This window comes from Bubalus bubalis, chromosome 2, assembly GCF_019923935.1.
Source record: "Bubalus bubalis isolate 160015118507 breed Murrah chromosome 2, NDDB_SH_1, whole genome shotgun sequence".
NCBI classification, from domain to species: domain Eukaryota; kingdom Metazoa; phylum Chordata; class Mammalia; order Artiodactyla; family Bovidae; genus Bubalus; species Bubalus bubalis.
Window position 1 is genome coordinate 171,922,115 of NC_059158.1, and position 19,763 is coordinate 171,941,877.

The 19,763-nt window shown below is 40.1% G+C and overlaps 1 protein-coding gene across 8 annotated transcripts in view; it reads left to right on the forward strand.

The window, feature by feature from the left end:
* The window catches only part of DIS3L2 (DIS3 like 3'-5' exoribonuclease 2), a 354,495-nt gene that overhangs the window by 26,296 nt on the left and 308,436 nt on the right, over nucleotides 1-19,763 (forward strand). The window contains exon 1 of one of the 8 annotated variants that reach the window (XM_045164624.1): nucleotides 14,162-14,222. The exons of the other annotated variants lie outside the window; for them this stretch is intronic. The gene's annotated coding sequence lies outside the window, so the exon portion shown is untranslated. Of the gene's footprint in view, nucleotides 1-14,161; nucleotides 14,223-19,763 lie in introns of those variants that run through there. 8 annotated transcript variants of the gene reach the window in all.

The following is a 19,763-nucleotide window of genomic DNA, read 5'->3' on the forward strand; positions in this document are numbered from 1 at the left end:
TTATCATCATGTTATCAACAACATTTATTTAGTGTCTACTTTGTAGGCCACTGTGTAGAAACAGGCATAAGACATAGTTCCTGCTCTACAATAATTTATAGTTGTTGAAGAGTAACAGGACAGCTTTTTTTTTTTTTTTTAGATATAGTTGATATACAATAGTATGTATAGAAAGTTTCAGGAATACAACATAGTGATTCACAATTTTTAAAGGTTATTCTTCATTTATACTTATTATAAAATATTGGCTAAGGGCATCTGTTTTAATTACTTCATTCAATGAACATTTCCTGGGTGCCCTCTATGTGCCAGTCCTACTGCTGCTGCTGCTGCTAAGTCACTTCAGTCGTGTCTGACTCTGTGCTACCCCATAGACGGCAGCCCACCAGGCTCCTCTGTCCCTGGGATTCTCCAGGCTAGAACACTGGAGTGGGTTGCCATTTCCTTCTCCAATGCATGAAAGTGAAAATGAAAGTGAAGTCGCTCAGTCGAGCCTGACTCTTAGCGACCCCATGAACTGCAGCCTACCACGCTCCTCCGTCCATGGGATTTTCCAGGCAAGAGTTCTGGAGTGGGGTGCCATTGCCTTCTCCACCAGCCCTACTAGGCCCTGGGATATAGTGGTAAACCAAATGGACAAGGCCTCACGCTCACAGAGCTTACATTCTAGATCTGAGAAGAGCTCTAATCAACATGTTGAGTAAAAATTTTAAAAATTACCATTCACCTATGTCAATGACCAGGTCCTAGAAATGAAAAAAGAATACCAGTTAGTTTTTTTCCTTATGGACGATGTCTTTAGTGTCATAGAATCTAAGACATAATTTGGAGTTTATTTATTTTAGAAGTTGTGGCGGTTGGGCCAAGGTTATTTTTTTGTCTATTGATGTTCATTTACTCCAGCGCCATTTGTTGAAAAGGCTGTTTTTCCTCCCTTCACTTGCCTTGCACCTCTGTCAAAAATCAGTTGGCTGTATTTGCGTAGGTCTGTTTCTGGGTTCTCTGTTGTTCCATTGGTCTGTATGTCTGTCTGTTATCATACTGTCTTGATTCCTGTAGCTTTAGAGCTTAAAATTGGGCACTTTATTCTCTTTTCCCCCTCTCATTATTTTGGTTATTCTAGTTCCTTTGCATTTAAATTTGAAAATAAGCTTGCCTATATGTGCAGGAAATCATGGGATTCTAATAGGAATTGTGTTGAATTTATTTATTTTTTTAATCTTTTATTAAGAAAAAAAAAAAAAAAAACCCTCCCAGCTCCCTCCCCATCCCATCCCGCTGGGTCATCCCAGTGCACCAGCCCTGAGCACCCTGTCTCATGCATCGAACCTGGACTGGCGATCTATTTCACATATGATAATATACATGTTTCAATGCTATTCTCTCAAATCATCCCACCCTCGCCTTCTCCCACAGAGTCCAAAAGACTGTTGAGTTTAAAAATCAGTTTGAGGGAGTTCCCTGGTGGTCCAGTGATTGGGGCTTGGTGGTTTCGCTTCCATAGCTCCAGGTTCAATTCCTGGTCAGGGAACTAAGATAAGCTTGGCAAAAAAAAAAAAAAAAAATCAGTTTGGGTAGAATTGACCTCTGTACTATGTCTTAATCTGTTAGTGTTGATATCTTACCACTTCTGTTAAAATGTGGGAAACTTAGCACCACTTAGGCCCCTTTATCTTCCCTACTTTCTAATTAGTTGTCTTAAGTATCTTCTTTACATACATTGAGGATCACATCAGACAATATACTTTTGTTTTTAACTAAATTTGGAAAACTCAGCAGTGGCCACGGGACTGGAAAAGGTCAGTTTTTATTTCAATCCCAAAGAAAGGCAATGCCAAAGAATGCTCAAACTACCGCACAATTGCACTCATCTCATACGCTAGTAAAGTAACACTCAAAATTCTCCAAGCCAGGCTTCAGCAATACGTGAACCATGGGTTTTAGAAAAGGCAGAGGAACCAGAGATCAAATTGCCGACATCCACTGGATCATGGAAAAAGGAAAAGAGTTCCAGAAAAACATCTATTTTTGCTTTACTGACTATGCCAAAGCCTTTGACTGTGTGGATCACGATAAATTGTGGAAAATTCTGAAAGAGATGGGAATACCAGACCACCTGACCTGCCTCTTGAGAAACCTATATGCAGATCAGGAAGCAACAGTTAGAACTGGACATGGAACAACAGACTGGTTCCAAATAGGAAAAGGAGTACGTCAAGGCTGTATATTGTCACCCTGCTTATTTAACTTCTATGCAAAGTACATCATAAGAAATGCTGGTCTGGAAGAAGCACAAACTAGAATAAAGATTGCCGGAGAAATATCAATAAGCTCAGATATGCAGATGACACCACCCTTATGGCAGAAAGTGAAGAAGAACTAAAGAGCCTCTTGATGAAAGTGAAAGAGGAGAGTGAAAAAGTTGGCTTAAAGCTCAACATTCAGAAAACGAAGATCATGGCATCTGGTCCCATCACTTCATGGGAAATAGATGGGGAAACAGTGGAAACAGTGTCAGACTTTATTTTTTGGGGCTCCAAAATCACTGCCGATGGTGGCTGCAGCCATGAAATTAAAAGACGCTTACTTCTTGGAAGGAAAGTTATGACCAACCTAGACAGCATACTAAAAAGCAGAGACATTACTTTGCCAATAAAGGTTCGTCTAGTCAAGGCTATGGTTTTTCCTGTGGTCATGTATGGATGTGAGAGTTGGACTGTGAAGAAAGCTGAGTGCCGAAGAATTGATGCTTTTGAACTGTGGTGTTGGAGAAGACTCTCGAGAGTCCCTTGGACTGCAAGGAGATCCAACCAGTCCATTCTAAAGGAAATCAGTCCTGGGTGTTCATTGGAAGGACTGATGTTGAAGCTGCAACTCCAATACTTTGGCCACCTCATGCAAAGAGTTGACTCATTGGAAAAGACTCTGATGTTGGGAGGGATTGAGGACAGGAGGAGAAGGGGACGACAGAGGATGAGATGGCTGGATGGCATCACCGACTCGATGGACATGAGTCTGAGTGAACTTCGGGAGTTGGTGATGGACAGGGAGGCCTGACGTGCTGCAATTCATGTGGTCTCAAAGAGTGGGACACGACTGAGCAACTAACTGAACTGAACATGTTAAACTATCTAATGTTAAAAACTCAAGAGGAAAAGCAGTATAGTTTCATTTACCTATGAAGTTAATCACCATTAGTTACTTTTTACTTCTAAAAGTTCTGTTTAATTCTTTTAAAACTTGTCTTTTTTAAGGTCTTTCAGTTGTTTGTATTTTCTCTTTTATTTCTTTATGCACAATATAGTTTTAAAATATTATGTACTTGTAATCTTTATGATGCCACATTCCTTTGCATCACATTTTTCTGTTTTTGATTTCCGGTTATGGTGGTGCTCTTCCTCATGTGTTTTGTAAGCACTTTTCAGGCTTTTGACTGTGGAAATATTCTGAAGTGAATAGTTGTGATGATTTTTTTGGTTCAGCCAGCGCCCTGGGACACTACCAGCGTGGGGTCACTTTAAGTTAGTGCCTGTGTTTGGGGTTAGCATGACTACAATGCATGAGTGCAGGCCTGTGGTTATGAATCTTCTGGGGCAACTCTCCTTTGCTCCCATTTGGAGCCCAGGTCAAAACAGGCATATCTCTTGATTTTTTTTTTTTTTTTTTTAATCAGTAGGTGTATTTTTTTTCCAGTCTACCTTTTCACTGAGTTGGTTGCCCCTCAGTGGTCTTGATGTTTTGCATTGGGGCTAATGTCTGCTCGTCTATATTTCATATGGTCAGGGCTTTGTCTCCTTTCCCTCTTGTAGCTTTATAGGCCTTTGGGTTCTTGGTTCTGATACCAGGACATACTCCCACGGTCTCTGTAGCCTGAGCTTCTACATATACTGGTTTCTACCTCTCATTTGATTTTTAGCTCCAGGGGATTTTCTTTTCTCTCTTGAGAGCTCAGCTGTGCTCTCAAGTTGGTAATATTTTGTTCAGCAGTTGTAGTAATTTGGTATCAGAAGGTTTTTCAGAGAATATTGACTCCAATGTGTTACCAGAAATAGACTGTTTCTGACACATCATTTGATAGATCATAGATGTTGGGATAGGGACCTATTCCTGGTTCTTTTAGAACTGGTTCCCTGGGACAAAGGTTGTCATCTCTCAGGCGGGGCTATGTATGTGACCCTTGCTCTTCGAAGGAAGAAGCATGGGTGTCTGTAGCACTTCTGTCTTGTCTGCCAAGGAGGTAGAGTCTCGGGAAGAGGTGGAATTTTCATCTGTGTGTCAAGTGCTAACACCAAGGTCAAGTGAGATCAAGTCTGAAAACTGACAGGATTTCACAATCTGGAGACCTTTGCCAGAACATTCTCCAAGGAATGGAGGGGAAGAAGCCTATTGTGTTTTTTTAATCTCTGGGAGGATTGTCCTTAGTTCAGGCAATTCCTGTTTTTCTCAGAGAGAATGACTTCTTGTTTATCAGTATGTGGCTGTTTATTTTATAGTCTCTCATTTTAATTCTCTCTGGGTTCCAAACCTGCCTTAGATAGTTTATTTCTGTTTGTTATAAAAACGACTCAGCCATAGAGTGTCAGACCTGTCTAGTGTGTACTTGTTCTGAAAACTTTCCTTTATATTTCTTCAAATGAGGTAATCAGGATACAGAACTGAAGAGGTAAGAGCTGAGCTGAAATATTAAAGTAAGAGAAAGAAAATATGAATGAGGTTTTGCCATTTTTTGGATGAAGTTTCTGTTATGTGGAGTTTTCTAAAATAATTACAAAAAATTTCAAACATACTAGAAAGAGTAGTTCATCAGCCTTCATTTTTTACCAAAATCAAGAAGTTTTTCACTTTTGCCTTATTCATTCATATTTTATATCTTTCCTTTAATGAAATATTTTCAAGAAATCTCTGATGTTGTTTATTCTACATACACATACATATACATATGCAATATGTAAATTGTCATACAGAGTCACGGTGCCATTATCATACCTGATACAGACTTGACAATTCTGTTGAATCATCTACTGTATTGAGAATATTAATGAGATCCCTTTTTAAAAGTTCTTTGAACATTCTGAGATTGTTTCTCCTTTGTTGTCTTTGCGCTTGTCATTCCCTCTGCCCAGAAGGCCATACGCTGAGACCTTCACATGGATTTTTTGTCATTCAGATCTTGGCTTGGAATTAACTTTTCACTCGAGGCTTTTTCTAATCGCTAGAGGTATAGTTGTGTCCTCTTTCCCCATCTCATTTGTTACTACCTCATCATTCTGTTTCGCTGCCTTGTTGTCTGTTTACTTGTTTATTGTCTTCTCCATGCCCTAGATTATAAGTACTAGGAGAGGAGAGACCTTGTCGGTCATGCATTTATTGTTCTGTGCTCAGGGCCTGACAAGGTCCCTAGGATATATTAAGTTGGGGCAAACATAACTGGGGTTTCAGACTGTGACTTTTAAATCACTTTCAAAAACATCTTTAATAATAAGAACCGTTGCAATCAACACATTTTTGCCAACAAGAAATAAGTGTGTTTATTCCTATAGCATAAAAATCTGTGCTTTGGGATTTAACAAACTCTTGGAAAGCGTTTTCTGTCTCCTGCTGGTTGTGGAAGTGGTTTCCCTGCAAAAGTTGTCGAGATGCTGAAAGTGGTTGGCAAGAGGTCAAGTGAATATGGCCGATGAGGCAAAACTTCGTAGGCCAATTTGCTCAACTTTTGAAGCGTTGACTGTGTGACGTGTGGTTGGGCGTTGTTGTGGAGAAGAATTGGGCCCTTCCTGTTGACCAATGCTGCCTGCAGAGATTGCAGTTTTTGGTGCATCTCATCACTTGCTGAGCATACATCTCAGATGTAATGGTTTTGGTGGGATTCAGAAAACTGCAGTGGATCAGACTGGCAGCAGACCACCAAACAGTGACCATGAACCTTTTTTTGGTGCAAGTTTGGCTTTGAGAAGTGCTTTGGAACTGCTTCTTGATTCAGTCACTGAGCTGGTCATCACTGGTTGTTGTATAAAATCCACTTTTCGTTGCACGTCACAATCTGATTGAGAAGTGATTCATTGTTGTTGCATAGAATAAGAGAAGATGACACTTCAAAACAATGATTTTTTTGATTTTTGGTCAGCTCATGAGGTACCCACTCACTGAGCTTTTTCACCTTCCAATTTGTTTCAAATGCTGAATAACCGAAGAAATGGTCAATGTTGAGTTCTTCATCAATTTGTCCTCTAGTTCTAAGAGGAACAGCTTCGATGATCCTCTTAATTGGGTTGTCAACCTCCAGTGGCTGGCCACTGTGCTCCTCATTTTCAAGGCTCTTGTCTCCTTTGTAGAACTTCTTGAACCAACCACCACTGCACTGTAGGTTCATTAGCAGTTCCAGAGCCAAATGTGTTGTTGTTGAGAGTTGTCTCTGCTGCTTTACGGCCCATTTTGAACTCAAATAAGAAAATCACTTGAATTTGCTTTTTGTCTAACATCATTTCCCTGAAAAAGTGAAAGTGAAAGTTGTTCAGTTGGGTCTGACTCTGCAACCCCATGGACTATATACTATAATCCACGGAATTCTCCAGACTAGAATACTGGAGTGGGTAGCTGTTCTCTTCTCCAGGGGATCTTCCCAACCCAGGGATCGAACCCAGATCTCCTGCATTGTAGGTGGATTCTTTACCGGCTGAGCCACAAGGGAAGCCCTAGTCTAAAATAAATATAAAATAAACATCAAATAATAAATCATTAGCAAAAAAACATAAAATGAGAAATGCGCATTAAAATGATGCAGAACATAATCACATTTATTTAAGGATGTATTTCAATATCAAACGGCAAAGTTCAACAATGCAAAATCGCAGTTACTTTTGCACCAACCTAATAGTAATAAAGTACATATTTAGCAACAGGTCAGCTATTAAGGAGATTCCAAAATTTTCTTAGTATTTTATAACCATTATCTCTTCCTACAACTGATTCTCATTCCAGAGCTTTTCTTTTCTCAAGAGCTTTAACCAACAGCTGTGTTTGCAAAAAGTGCTGGGTTGTTGTCCCTTTCAGGACATTCAATCTTTTAAATCCTCCAAATATTTTGTAAAATGTAAGTGAGTAAAGTCACTTCTGACCTGTTGAGAGGCAGTGTTTTTATTGACATAACTCTCATTTGAGATCACTTTATTAGAGCCTGCAGCTAATAAATCTCTTGGCCCACATGAAACAGGATGGAATGATTTTCCAGAACACATATCCTTTAACTGATTATTTGAGCTTCTTTTATTAAGTATATCATTTGTATAACGTTAGGGAGTGCTTTTCAATTGATATATTCTTAGCTGTTGGCAATGTTCTTTAGCATGATAAAATTATAACTCAATAAACAAATATGGTTTTATAATTAAAAACTTGGATTATTTTTGAAGCTGTGTAATTTTAGACCAACAGAAAAGATGCGAGAATAGCACAAAATATTACTCTGTACTCTTCACCAGATTCCTCAGCATTAATATCTTACTGCATTTAGTTTAATAGCCCTTCCCACTTGCCCTTTGTTTGGAGCTATTTGAGAGTAACTTGCAGATAGTCAAAACATAGCCTTTCTCTTTTGTGACCATTATGCAAGGATCAAAATCAGGAAATTAACATTGATATAATGCCATTAGCTAGTTTATAGATCGTATTCACACGTCTTCAAGTTTCCCAATTCTGGATCACAAGTTCTAAAGAGTTGTCATGTGTCTTTAGTTTCCTTTAACTTGGGAATTTTTCCTTTAATGAATTTAACATTTTTGAAGGTTACAGGCCAGTTATTTTGTAGCAGGTCCCTCAGTTTGGGTTTAATTGATGTTTCACAAGCAACATGTTTTTCTTAATGTGTCATATCAGGAGGCATATGATATTGATTTGTCCCATTACAAGTGTTTACTTTGATCACTTGGTTAAAAGTGATCTTCCAGATTTCTCCACCATCAACATATGCTTTTCCTCCTTGTTTTCAATAAGTATCTTTGAGACTATTTTCAGACTATTTAATATCCTATTATTCCTGAAATTTTCACCCACTAGTTTTAACATCCATTGATGAATATTAATTAATTATGATGATTATTACCAATGGTAATTTTCCAATTCCATCATTTTTTTCTACATTTACTATTTGAGGTTCTTAGGTAAGGAGAGCTTCCCCCATTTTATTTATTTACATATTTGTCTTTATCTCAGTATGAACTCATGGATTCTCATTTTATTTAATGGGTTATATATAATCTGTTATCATGTAAAATTTTTGATACTTAAAAGTTGTCATAATTTTGGCCAGTAGGAGACTTTTTAACTGCCTCCTGTGAACTTTTGACATGTCCCCCTCATTTTTTGAGTCTTTCCTTACTTTCTGGAACAACAAGACATTCTCGGCCAGGGCTTGGCAAACTTTTTCTGTAAGTAGCCAGATAGTAAATATTTTTGGCTTAGTGGGCCATACGGTCTCTGTTGAAATTACTTGACTCCACCCTCACAACAGGAAAGCAGCCATAGACAATTTATAAATGAATGAGCATGGCTGTGTTCCAATAAAACTTTATTTACAAAGACAGGTGGCTGATTGGATTTGGCCTGTGGGCTGTAGTTTGCCAACTCCTTTTCTAGGCTCACTTTGTTCTTTCCCTTCTGCAGTCTACGAGTTGGCCCTTTTTCTAAGAAGCCTTGATTCCTTTCAACAGTGAATCATATTTAAACACTGAGACATGGACCCCAGATATGCTCATTGCTATTGGAATATCACTGATTCCTGGCCCTCTTAGAAGACAGTTAGGTAATATATGAATATATACATACATACTTGTATACATTTGTGTGTGTGTATGCAATACAGACATATATATTTGTATATTATAAACCACTGAATTACAGTGATAGTTCCAATTACATCTCTGTACTGTGGAGTTTATTCTAGCCTTTCTACTTTTTATGTTTCTTTCTCCAACATTGAAACCTCGCTCTTTATTATCTACAATAGTACCAATAAGTAAACAAATATTTAGTTATTTGTTCAAGCCTAGACTACACAGAGGAGAAGGCAATGGCACCCCACTCCAGTACTCTTGTCTGGAAAATCCCATGGATGGAGGAGCCTGGTAGGCTGCAGTCCATGGGGTCACTAAGAGTTGGACACGACTGAGCGACTTCCCTTTCACTCCTCATTTTCCTGCATTGGAGAAGGAAGTGGCAACCCACTCCAGTGTTCTTGCCTGGAGAATCCCAGGGACGGGGGAGCCTGGTGGGCTGCCATCTATGGGGTTGCACAGAGTCGGACATGACTGAAGCAACTTAGCAGCGGCAGCAGACTACACAGAAAGTAGAGTTGCTAACTCATATCTCTGTGAAAAACTAATCTGTGATTAGAATTTAATTCTCATTTACCCTTCTTTTTTGTCTTCAGCCTTAGGGCTTAGTTAAATAATATGCTTAAAAGTTACTTGGGTTAGTTTTGTCCCTCAGTTCCTTTATTATGTTGTTTATTTTTCATTTTAAATATAGTAAGGATCACTTGTTTTTATTTGTACTGCATTTTAGTTATTTCCCCCATTCTTATTTTATTTTATGTTGCCTTTTTTTTTGAGTATGTGAAACATGAGTATGATTTCAAAAGTTAGAATATACAAGAAGGCATATGCAGTAAAGTGTTACATCGATTTCTTTTAGTGAGAAAAGAAATTCCAGTTCCTACTTTTCTCCTTTTGACCCTGTTCTCACCTACCCCCTGTAGTTATCTAGTCTCACTAGTTCTAATTTATTATTTTGTGTGTCTTTTTGCACAAATGAGCATATGTTTGTGTGTAATTTTTGTTTTTCCTTCTTTTTTATATATATAAAAGGAAGCATACCGTGCTTATAATTTCTCCTGTAATTAATTCACAAACTCATAAGTTGATGAAAGTAGAACACTTGTGTGTGGAGAAATGAGTGACTTCAGCTGAATCAAGTTACTGCAGGAGTGAGTGGGGTGGGGACTTCATCTGGTTATGGTCAAGTTGACCCAAGAACAGGAAGCAGATTGGATTCACTCAGACTTTCTGCTTTAGGTTAAAAAGACAATAATGATTTTGGTAGCAGGGATCTTCATATCATTCTCTCTCTGGAGACTATTCTAATCTACTCCCTTGTCCTCCAGTCTAGCAGTTGCCCTCTATGCCTAGTGCATTTGTGATCCTGGAACCTCCTCTCTCTGTCATCCTGGGCTTTGTACTTCTTTTGCTGTGTTTCTTCCTTATTGTATCCCATGTCATCCTTTTTCTTAGTTTACTTTGTCATTTTGTGGAACATATCCTTTTTTAGCTTCATAAGAAAAAAAAAAACACATGAATTTTTTTAGATCTATACTTCTGAATGTCTTTTATTCTACTCCCCCATATTTGATTTTTAGTTTGACTGCATATAGAATTCTAGGTTAGAAATAATCTTCCTTAAATTTTTTTTAGTATTTTATTGAGATCTAATTTATGTACATTAAATATTTCTAATACTTAACAGTTTTTTCTGAGGATCCAGTTTTTGCTCTGGTATCCCTTACCTTCAGTCTGAAGAACTTCCTTTGGTATTTCTTGTAGTACAGTTATGCTGGTGATGGATTTCCTTGGTTCCCCTTTATCTGAAAATTGTCTTTATTTTGTGTTCATTCTGAAGAATATTTTTAATGGATGTAGAATTCAGGTTCGATAGTTTTTTCTTTCAGCTCTTTAAAAATGTTGTCCTGTTGTCTTCTGGCTATCATGAAAGAAGATGATGTGTGCTATGTCACTTCAGTTGTGTCCGACTCTGTGCGACCATATGGACTATAGTCTGCCAGGTTCCTCTGTTCATGGGATTTCCCAGGCAAGAAATACTGGAGTGGGTTGCCATTTCCTTCTCCAGGGGATTTTCCCAACTCAGGGATTGAACCCAAGTCTCTTAGGTCTCCTGCATTGGCAGGCTGATTCTTTACCTGTAGTGTCACCTGAGAAGCCCCTAGAAGATGGTAAGAAGATGTTTTAGAAGTGCTGACAGTGTTCCGCTGTCTTCTGGATGGCTTGAAAGAAGACAGTAAGAGAGGATAAGAGGAAATTCCCTGGTGGTCCAGTGGTTGGGACAATAAGCACTCACTGCTGAGGGCCTGGGTTCAATCCTTGGTCTCAGAAATCAGATCACAACAGATCAGATCAGTCGCTCAGTCGTGTCCGACTCTGCGACCCCATGAATCGCAGCACACCAGGCCTCCCTGTCCATCACCGACTCCCGGAGTTCACTCAGACTCACGTCCATCGAGTCAGTGATGCCATCCAGCCATCTCATCCTCTGTCGTCCCCTTCTCCTCCTGCCCCCAATCCCTCCCAGCATCAGAGTCTTTTCCAATGAGTCAACTCTTCGCATGAGGTGGCCAAAGTACTGGAGTTTCAGCTTTAGCATCATTCCTTCCAAAGAAATCCCAGGGCTGATCTCCTTCAGAATGGACTGGTTGGATCTCCTTGCAGTCCAAGGGACTCTCAAGAGTCTTCTCCAACACCACAGTTCAAAAGCATCAATTCTTTGGTGCTCAGGTCTCAGAAATAGGATCCCACAAACTGTGTGTCATGGCCAAAAGAAAAAAAAAAAAGAAATCTGCTGCCGTTTGAATGTATTCCCTTCTGTGTAGTGTACCATTTTCCTTTGCTTGTTTTAGATTTTGTCCGTATCTTTGGTTTTTAGCAGTTTGATTATGATGAGTCTATATGTAGTTTTCTTTGAAGTTTTCCTTTTTGGAGTTCATTGAGCTTCTGAAAGAGATGGGAAAGAGATGGGAATACCAGACCACCTGATCTGCCTCTTGAGAAATCTGTATGCAGGTCAGGAAGCAACTGGACATGGAACAACAGGCTAGTTCCAAATAGGGAAAGGAATATATCAAGGCTGTATATTGTCACCCTGCTTATTTAATTTATATGCAGAGTACATCATGAGAAACGCTGGGCTGGAAGAAGCACAAGCTGGAATCAAGATTGCCAGGAGAAATATCAATAACCTCAGATACACAGATGACACCACCCTTATGGCAGAAAGTGAAGAAGAACTAAAGAGCCTCTTGATGAAAGTGAAAGAGGAGAGTGAAAAAGTTGGCTTAAAGCTCAACATTCAGAAAACGAAGATCATGGCATCTGGTCCCATCACTTCATGGCAAATAAATGGGGAGACAGTGGAAACAGTGTCAGACTTTATTTTTTTGGGCTCCAAAATCACTGCCAATGGTGGCTGCAGCCATGAAATTAAAAGACGCTTTCTCCTTGGAAGGAAAGTTATGACCAACCTAGACAGCATACTGAAAAGCAGAGACATTACTTTGCCAACAAAGGTCTGTCTAGTCAAGGCTATGGTTTTTCCAGTGGTCATGTATGGATGTGAGAGTTGGACTATAAAGAAAGCTGAGTGCTGAAGAATTGATGCTTTTGAACTGTGGTGTTGGAGAAGACTCTTGAGAGTCCCTTGGACTGCAAGGAGATCCAACCAGTCCATCCTAAAGGTGATCAGTCTTGGGTGTTCATTGGAAGGACTGATGTTGAAGCTGAAACTCCAATACTTTGGCCACCTGATGTGAAGAGCTGGCTCATTTGAAAAGACCCTGACCTAGATAGCATATTGAAAAGCAGAGACATTACTTTGCCAACAAAGGTCTGTCTAGTCAAGGCTATGGTTTTTCCAGTGGTCATGTATGGATGTGAGAGTTGGACTGTGAAGAAAGCTGAGCACTGAAGAATTGATGCTTTTGAACTGTGGTGTTGGAGAAGACTCTTGAGAGTCCCTTGGACTGCAAGGAGATCCAACCAGTCCATTCTGAAGGAGATCAGCCCTGGGATTTCTTTGGAAGGAATGATGCTAAAGCTGAAACTCCAGTACTTTGGCCACCTCATGCGAAGAGTTGACTCATTGGAAAAGACTCTGATGCTGGGAGGGATTGGGGGCAGGAGGAGAAGGGGACGACAGAGGATGAGATGGCTGGATGGCATCACTGACTCGATGGACGTGAGTCTGAGTGAACTTCGGGAGTTGGTGATGTACAGGGAGGCCTGGCGTTCTGCGATTTATGGGGTTGTGAAGAGTCGGACACGACTGAGTGACTGAACTGAACTGAACTGATGCTGGGAAAGATTGGGGGCAGGAGGAGAAGGGGACGACAGAGGATGAGATGGTTGGATGGCATCACCAACTCGATGGACATGAGTTTGGGTAAACTCCGGGAGTTGGTGATGGACAGGGAGGCCTGGCGTGCTGTGGTCCATGGGGTTGCAAAGAGTCAGACATGACTGAGCGACTAAACTGAACTGAGCTTCTTGTATCTATATATTTATGTCTTTTACACCAAATCTGGGATGTTTTGGTCAACATTTATTCTACTTTTTTGGACTCATTCTCTATCTTTTGAAACTCCCAAGTACCTACATGTTTGATCTTTTGACATTATCCCTTAAGTCCATAAGACTCTGTTCATCTCTTTGTTCAATTTTTTTCCTCTATTTTTCAGATTGTATAATATGTATTAGTAAATTTAAGCTCATTGATTTTTTAATTATTATCTCTGTTTTGCTATTAAGATTATCCACTGAATTTTTAGTTTCAGCTATTGTATTTTTCTGTTTTAAAATTTCCATTTTTAAAGTAAATTTTATTTCTCTGTTGAGATTTTTCTATCATTTTATTCATTCACATGTCTTTTCCTTTATCTCAGAGAGCATAGTATTCATGGCTGGCTTAAAGTCCTTGTCTTTAATTCTAACCTCTGTGTCATTTGGAGATTGGCATGTATTAATTTTTTTCAGTTTAGAATAGGTCAGATTTTCTGGGCTCCTTATATGCTTTTTGATGTGGTTACCATGGGCTTCATCTATGATGGCCTGTAACTATACCTACATGTTTTAAACTGATAGTCATATTAGTTCAGACACATTCTAAAAGATCTTCTATTTTTACTCCTCTCCCCCATATTTCATGTTTTTAATGTTTTATTTTACATTTTAATGTTTATCCTTTGCTGTTTATTATAGTTATGCATGCGTGCTAAGTCGCTTCAGTGATGTCTAACTCTTTGCAACCCTATGGACTGTAGCCCTCCCGGCTCCTCTGTCCATGATTCTCCAGGCAAGAATACTGGAGTGGGTTGCCATGTCTTCCTCCAGGGGATCTTCCCAACCCAGGGATTGAACCCATGACTCTTACACCTCCTCCATTGGCAGGTGAGTTCTTTACTACTGGCACCATCTGGGAAGCTCTATTATAGTTGCTTTAAAATATTTTTATAAATATTTTAAGCTCTAAGTTATAGTTGCTTTAAAATATTTTTGTCTTTTAATCTTCATAACACTTAATTTAAGTGGTTGATATCAGCCCTTACAATTAGTTTGCCTTTCCTAGTGGGATTTTCCTTTTCCTGTAAATTGTTACTTCTTGTTATAGCCTTTTCTTTTTTACTTAGAAAAGACCCTTTAATATTTATTTTAGGGTAGGTTTAGTATTGGTGAACTCTTTTAGTTTTTAATTGTCTTGAAGTTCTTTATCTCTCCTTCAATTTTATATGATAATCTTGCTGGGTAGAGTATCCTAGGTTCCAGGTTTTTCCCTTTCAGCACTTTGAATGTATCAGGTCATTCCCTTTTGGCCTTGCAAAGTTTCTGCAGAAAAATCAGCAGATAGCCTTATAGGGATTCCCTTGTACATGACTCTTTTTCTCTTGCTTCCTTTAGGATTCTCTCTTTATCTTAAGTCTTGCTGTTTTAATTATGACACAGCTTGGTATGAGTCTACTTAGGTTCAACTTGTTTGGGTCCTTCCATGCTTTCTGTACCTTCTTCAGGTTTGGAAAGTTTTCAGCTGTAATTTCATCAAGTACGTTTTTGATCCTGTTCTCTCTCTTTTCTTTTTCTGGGACCTGTATAATGTGAATATTGGTATTGGTGTGCTTGGTGTTATTTCAGAGATCTCTTAAACTGTTCTCATTTCTTAAAGTTTTTTTTTTTTTGCTGGTCTTGTTGGGTGATTTCCATTATTCTGTCTTCCAGATCACCTGTACATTCTTTTGTTTCACTGAGTCTGCTACTCATTCCTTATAGTGTGGTTTTCCTTTCAGTTATTGTATTCTTTATTTCTCACTATTTCTTTTTTATATTTTCTAGTTCCTTTAAAAAAAAGTCACTGTTTGTCTACTCTTTTCCCTAATTCAGCTAGTATTTTTATTTACTAATGCTTTGAATTCTTTAGCTGGTAAATGGTTTATTTCTGTTTCATTATTTATTTATTTATTTTTAGGTGTGTTCACTTGCTCTTTTAGTTGAGAGCATTTCCTCTGTATTTTTATTTTGCTTAACTTTTTCTGTCTCTATGCATTTAGGTGAAATGGCTACCTATTGAGATTTTAAAATGTGACAGCGTTCCTGTACAGTCTCTGTTTACTAAGTGCCTTCAGTGGGAGAGCTGGATTTGTTGTTAACAGGAGTCAACACCTTTCCCTGGGGTGTTGTCACCTTGGTAGGAGGTGGAGCTGGGTGGAGCCAGCTGTAAGGGCTTTCCCCTCTGTTCAGTGACCATTACTTCCTTATTGGGGGTGGAGTTGGATCTCAAGTTGATGAAGCAGAAGTCCTGGAGGTTCTGATCCAAGTGGCTCTGCTCCCTTTAAGTGTGTGTCTCTCCTCTCCCAGCACTGGCTCCCTTGCCCCAGAGGGGGTCATTGCTGGAGCAAGAAGGGCCTGTGTGGTCTCTGAACTCATGACAGGGCACAGGCTGTGGTGAGCTGGCTGCCGTCACGGATCAGAACTATCCCCATGTGCTGCCCATGTAAATGCCAGCAATGGCTGCCTTTGCCTTGCTGAGGGACACCACCCTGATGTTACAGAGTCACCTCTGTGTCACACAGCCAAACTCTCTTCCCACTTGTGGTAGCCTTCGCCCCTGTGTAGAGCTGCAAGGTGAAGACGTGAGCCTCTGGTATTGACTTAGCTCAGGCTTAGGCACGTGCCAGCGCAGTTGTGGGAAACTCGGCAGCCACTGGAGCAGCCTTCAATCTGCCTTCTCCACCCTGCTTAGGACGCAAGCCAGCACTTGTGCACCCCTTGTGAGTGGGATCCAGGTGTCCTGCAGCTCTCCTCTTAGTCCAGATAGCTGTCCAACCAGCCAAGGAACCCTGTCTTCCCTGGCTTGGACCCCAGGACTGGGGCACCCTATATGGCTCGAAACACTCACTCCCCAGGGTGAATATCTGCCTGTCTATTCTCCCTTTTCCTCTGAATCCCCTCCCAGTGGCACAAGTCCTGACCTGATTGCTTCTCTTACCTTCCTACTCAAATCTGTGTGGATCTTTTTTATAGCCTCGGTTGTAAAGGAGTCTTTCTGCCAGTTTCCAGTGAGAATTGTTCCTCATGTAGATGTATCCTTGATGCGTTTGTCAGGGGGAGGTGGGTTCCATATCTTCCTCCTTTGCCATCTTGACTGATTCCCTCCCCACTTGCCCCTATTTGGTTTTAAGCTTTTCCAGCTTTGATGCCAAGCATGGGCTCTTCTGACTTATTTGTTTTCATCAGGAATTCACATGGTGTGATATTGAGAAAATCTTTAGTAAAGAATTATTTTGCCGAAAGTTTAACTTTCATTTTAGATTCAAAGTATTTGTTAACAAAAGAAACCATTTGTTGTACAAAAACATTTTCAATTTTTTTATAGATTTTTGAGTTAATTTCAATATATGGGCATTAAAAGAAAAGAAATAGAAGCAATAGAGAGAAGTAATAGTGTGTACATTACCAAATTGGGACAGCAACCTACATCTAGACTTGAACAGTGCTGGGAATTTCCACGTTAACAGCAACCTGGAGTTTCAGTTGGGAAGGGGTCCTAGGAGGTGTGTCCACTCCATGGGCGAGACTTCAGATTGCAGCTTTGAGGGCTTTTGCTTATAATTCCAGGCCACAGAGTGGTATCATCATCAGTTTGCACTGTACATAAAAATACAGCTCTGCTTTTCTTTAGCTTTTATAATGCTGTTTCACCTTGTGAGTCAGAAGATTTTGTTAGACCCCAGAGGGTTAGCCAGGCCCCCAGGGGCTTAAGCAATTCCAAGACCCATTCCCTTTCTTATCTTGGACTTGCTGGCAACAATTGATGTGTTTGCAAGTAGGCACATAGTCCAGGCAAGGTCCAGGCAAGTTCAGAAGTTGGTCAGAGGCCTGCTGCCCTACTTCTCAAGTCTGAACAAGACTACCTCTTCCTAACAAAGATGAGACCTGGAAGATAGATGCATTAGGGTTTTAAAGAAACAAAACTGCTAGGACATGGATATTGGAGGATGTTTATTATGAGGATTGGCTCATGGAGTTATGAAGGCTGAGAAGGCCCATGATCTGCTCTCTGCAAGCTAGAGACCTAGGAAAGCAGGTGGGGTAATTCAGCCTGAGATGAAGGACTGAGAACCAGCGGGGCTGAAGGCAAGAGAAAACCAGGATCCCAGCTCAAGTAATCAGACTGGAAGGGTCAAATTCTTCCTTTCTCTGCCTTTTCATTTCACTCAGGCGCTCAACTTAGTATGATCCCTCCCCCTCATTTGGGAGGGTGAACTGGTTTACTGAGTCCACCAATTCGAATGCTAATTTCATCCGGAAACACTTTCACAGATGGACTCGGAAATAATGTTTAGCCAAATTTCTGGGCACCCTAGGATCCAGTGAAGTTGACAGATAAAATTAACCATTACAGTAGGTTAGATTAAAGAGTTGCATTGAAGAACCCTGACGAGTTTTGGAAATGCTGTGCATTCAATATATTTTGTGTTTTTAGGTGAAACATGGATTAAAAAAAAAGAGATTAGTGGTTGAGAGACCTGTTAAACTGTTGTCATCTTTAGGCTTAGGCTACAACCTGAATTCACACAGTGCTAATCAAGTTGAAAAGGAAGGAATCTGTTTAGGATACATTTTGAAGACTGAATAGACAAAATTTGGTAATAGAATATTCTTAATGGAGAGAAAGAAATTAGATGACTACTGTTTGCTGCCTAGAGATGATAATGATGTCATTAATCTGGATGCAGTAGAAGGCTGAAAATCTGGTTTGAAGACAATAATAACTTGAATTAGAAACATGTTGCATTCAAAGTGCTTGCCAATATTCAGCAGGAAGTTGGAAAGTTCAAGAACTGTAGAGAGAGGGGTTGGAGATGTAGATTTAAAACTTTTTAACAGAGAAGTGAGATGAGACTTAATAGAATGTTGTAAATGGTAGAAACTGAAGAGGTACAAGAAAGAAGAGGAGTCAACAACAAAATCTGAGAACTGCGGAGAGAGTTAGAAGAGCGAAGAGACTGCTGTGTCCTGGATGTCAGTGGAGAAGAATGTGTAGTTCAAGGGGCTGATCAGTGGCCCCGTTCTAGGCAGGGCCTGGAAGAGGAGTGAGACTGTACCATTGTTTTAGTGATGAGGATTTTCCTCCCTCAGAATTATGAAAGCCTTATTTCATTGTAGAGGTGAAGACAGAAGTCATATTCCAAGGGGGATTACAGAGTATGTCATGGGGAAATGGAGCTTATGAGTCTTGACCATATTTTCAAATTTTGGCGGAGATGAGAGTGAGAGAAATGGAATGGTAGCTGGTAGCTTGAAGTGTGCAGAATGAGAGCAGGGCCAGTCTCTTAATTCGAATGTATTCTGTTGGGGAGGCTGCTGTGAGAGAAAAATGAGTATGACAGAGTTCTAGAGTAGATAGATAAAAATTGGGTGAAGAACACACATTAAGGAGGATGGGTTTTAAATCTGTAGGGATATTTCTTCCTCTCATACAGGATGAGAGGATAGGATAGATGAAATCATAAGACAGCTTTTGTCAGCAAGAAAGAAGAGTGAGTCCGTATAGGTGCAAATTGGGAATTGAAGATATTGACTATGAATGAGAGAGTTAAGTGTTAGGTCGATACTTCCACTTCCAGTTATAGCATAGAAAATAATTTGAAACCGATCTTTCTTCTGAGAACTAGAAAAGCTCACTACCACCCTCCCTTCCTCAACAAAGGAAAAAAAAAACAACAACACTGAAAGGTATTTGAAAGGTCATAAATGAACATCTAGGAGAGAATAAAAGCTTATGTTTTGGATTGTTTGCCTCCTACAGATGGGTACTAATTTTTTTGGAGGGATCAACTGAAAGACTTAGAAGCTGAGAATCTGAGTAGTGCATATGATAATCCCTTAAGGCCAGAGTGATAAGGATTAAAATTTAGGCCCTGCTCATGTGGGAAGTGTCTGTCTACATTGCGGGAGACCTGGGTTCAATCCCTGGGTCGGGAAGATCCCCTGGAGAAGGAAATGGCAATCCACTCCAGTACTATTGCCTGGAAAATCCCATGGACAGAGGAGCCTGGTTGGCTACAGTTCACGGGGTCGCAAAGAGTTGGACACGACGGAGAGACTTCACTTTCACTTTCTTTCACGTGGGAATCTGCCTGCAATGCAGGGAGACCCAGGTTCAGTCCTGGGTTGGGAAGATCCCCTGGAGAAGGGAATGGCAACCCACTCCAGTATTCTTGCCTGGAGAATCCCATGGACAGAGGAGCCTGGAGGGTTACAGTCTATGGGGTTGTAAAGAGTTGGACGTGACTAAAGTGACTTAGCACAACAGAAGATTAGATAGAGCTGGAGAGAGAATTAATGAATTGGAGAATTACTGAAGTGATTGAGGGAGACATCAAGACATTGAGAAGGTCAAAAGTGTGTGATTGGAGTCCCAGATGAGGGGTTGAG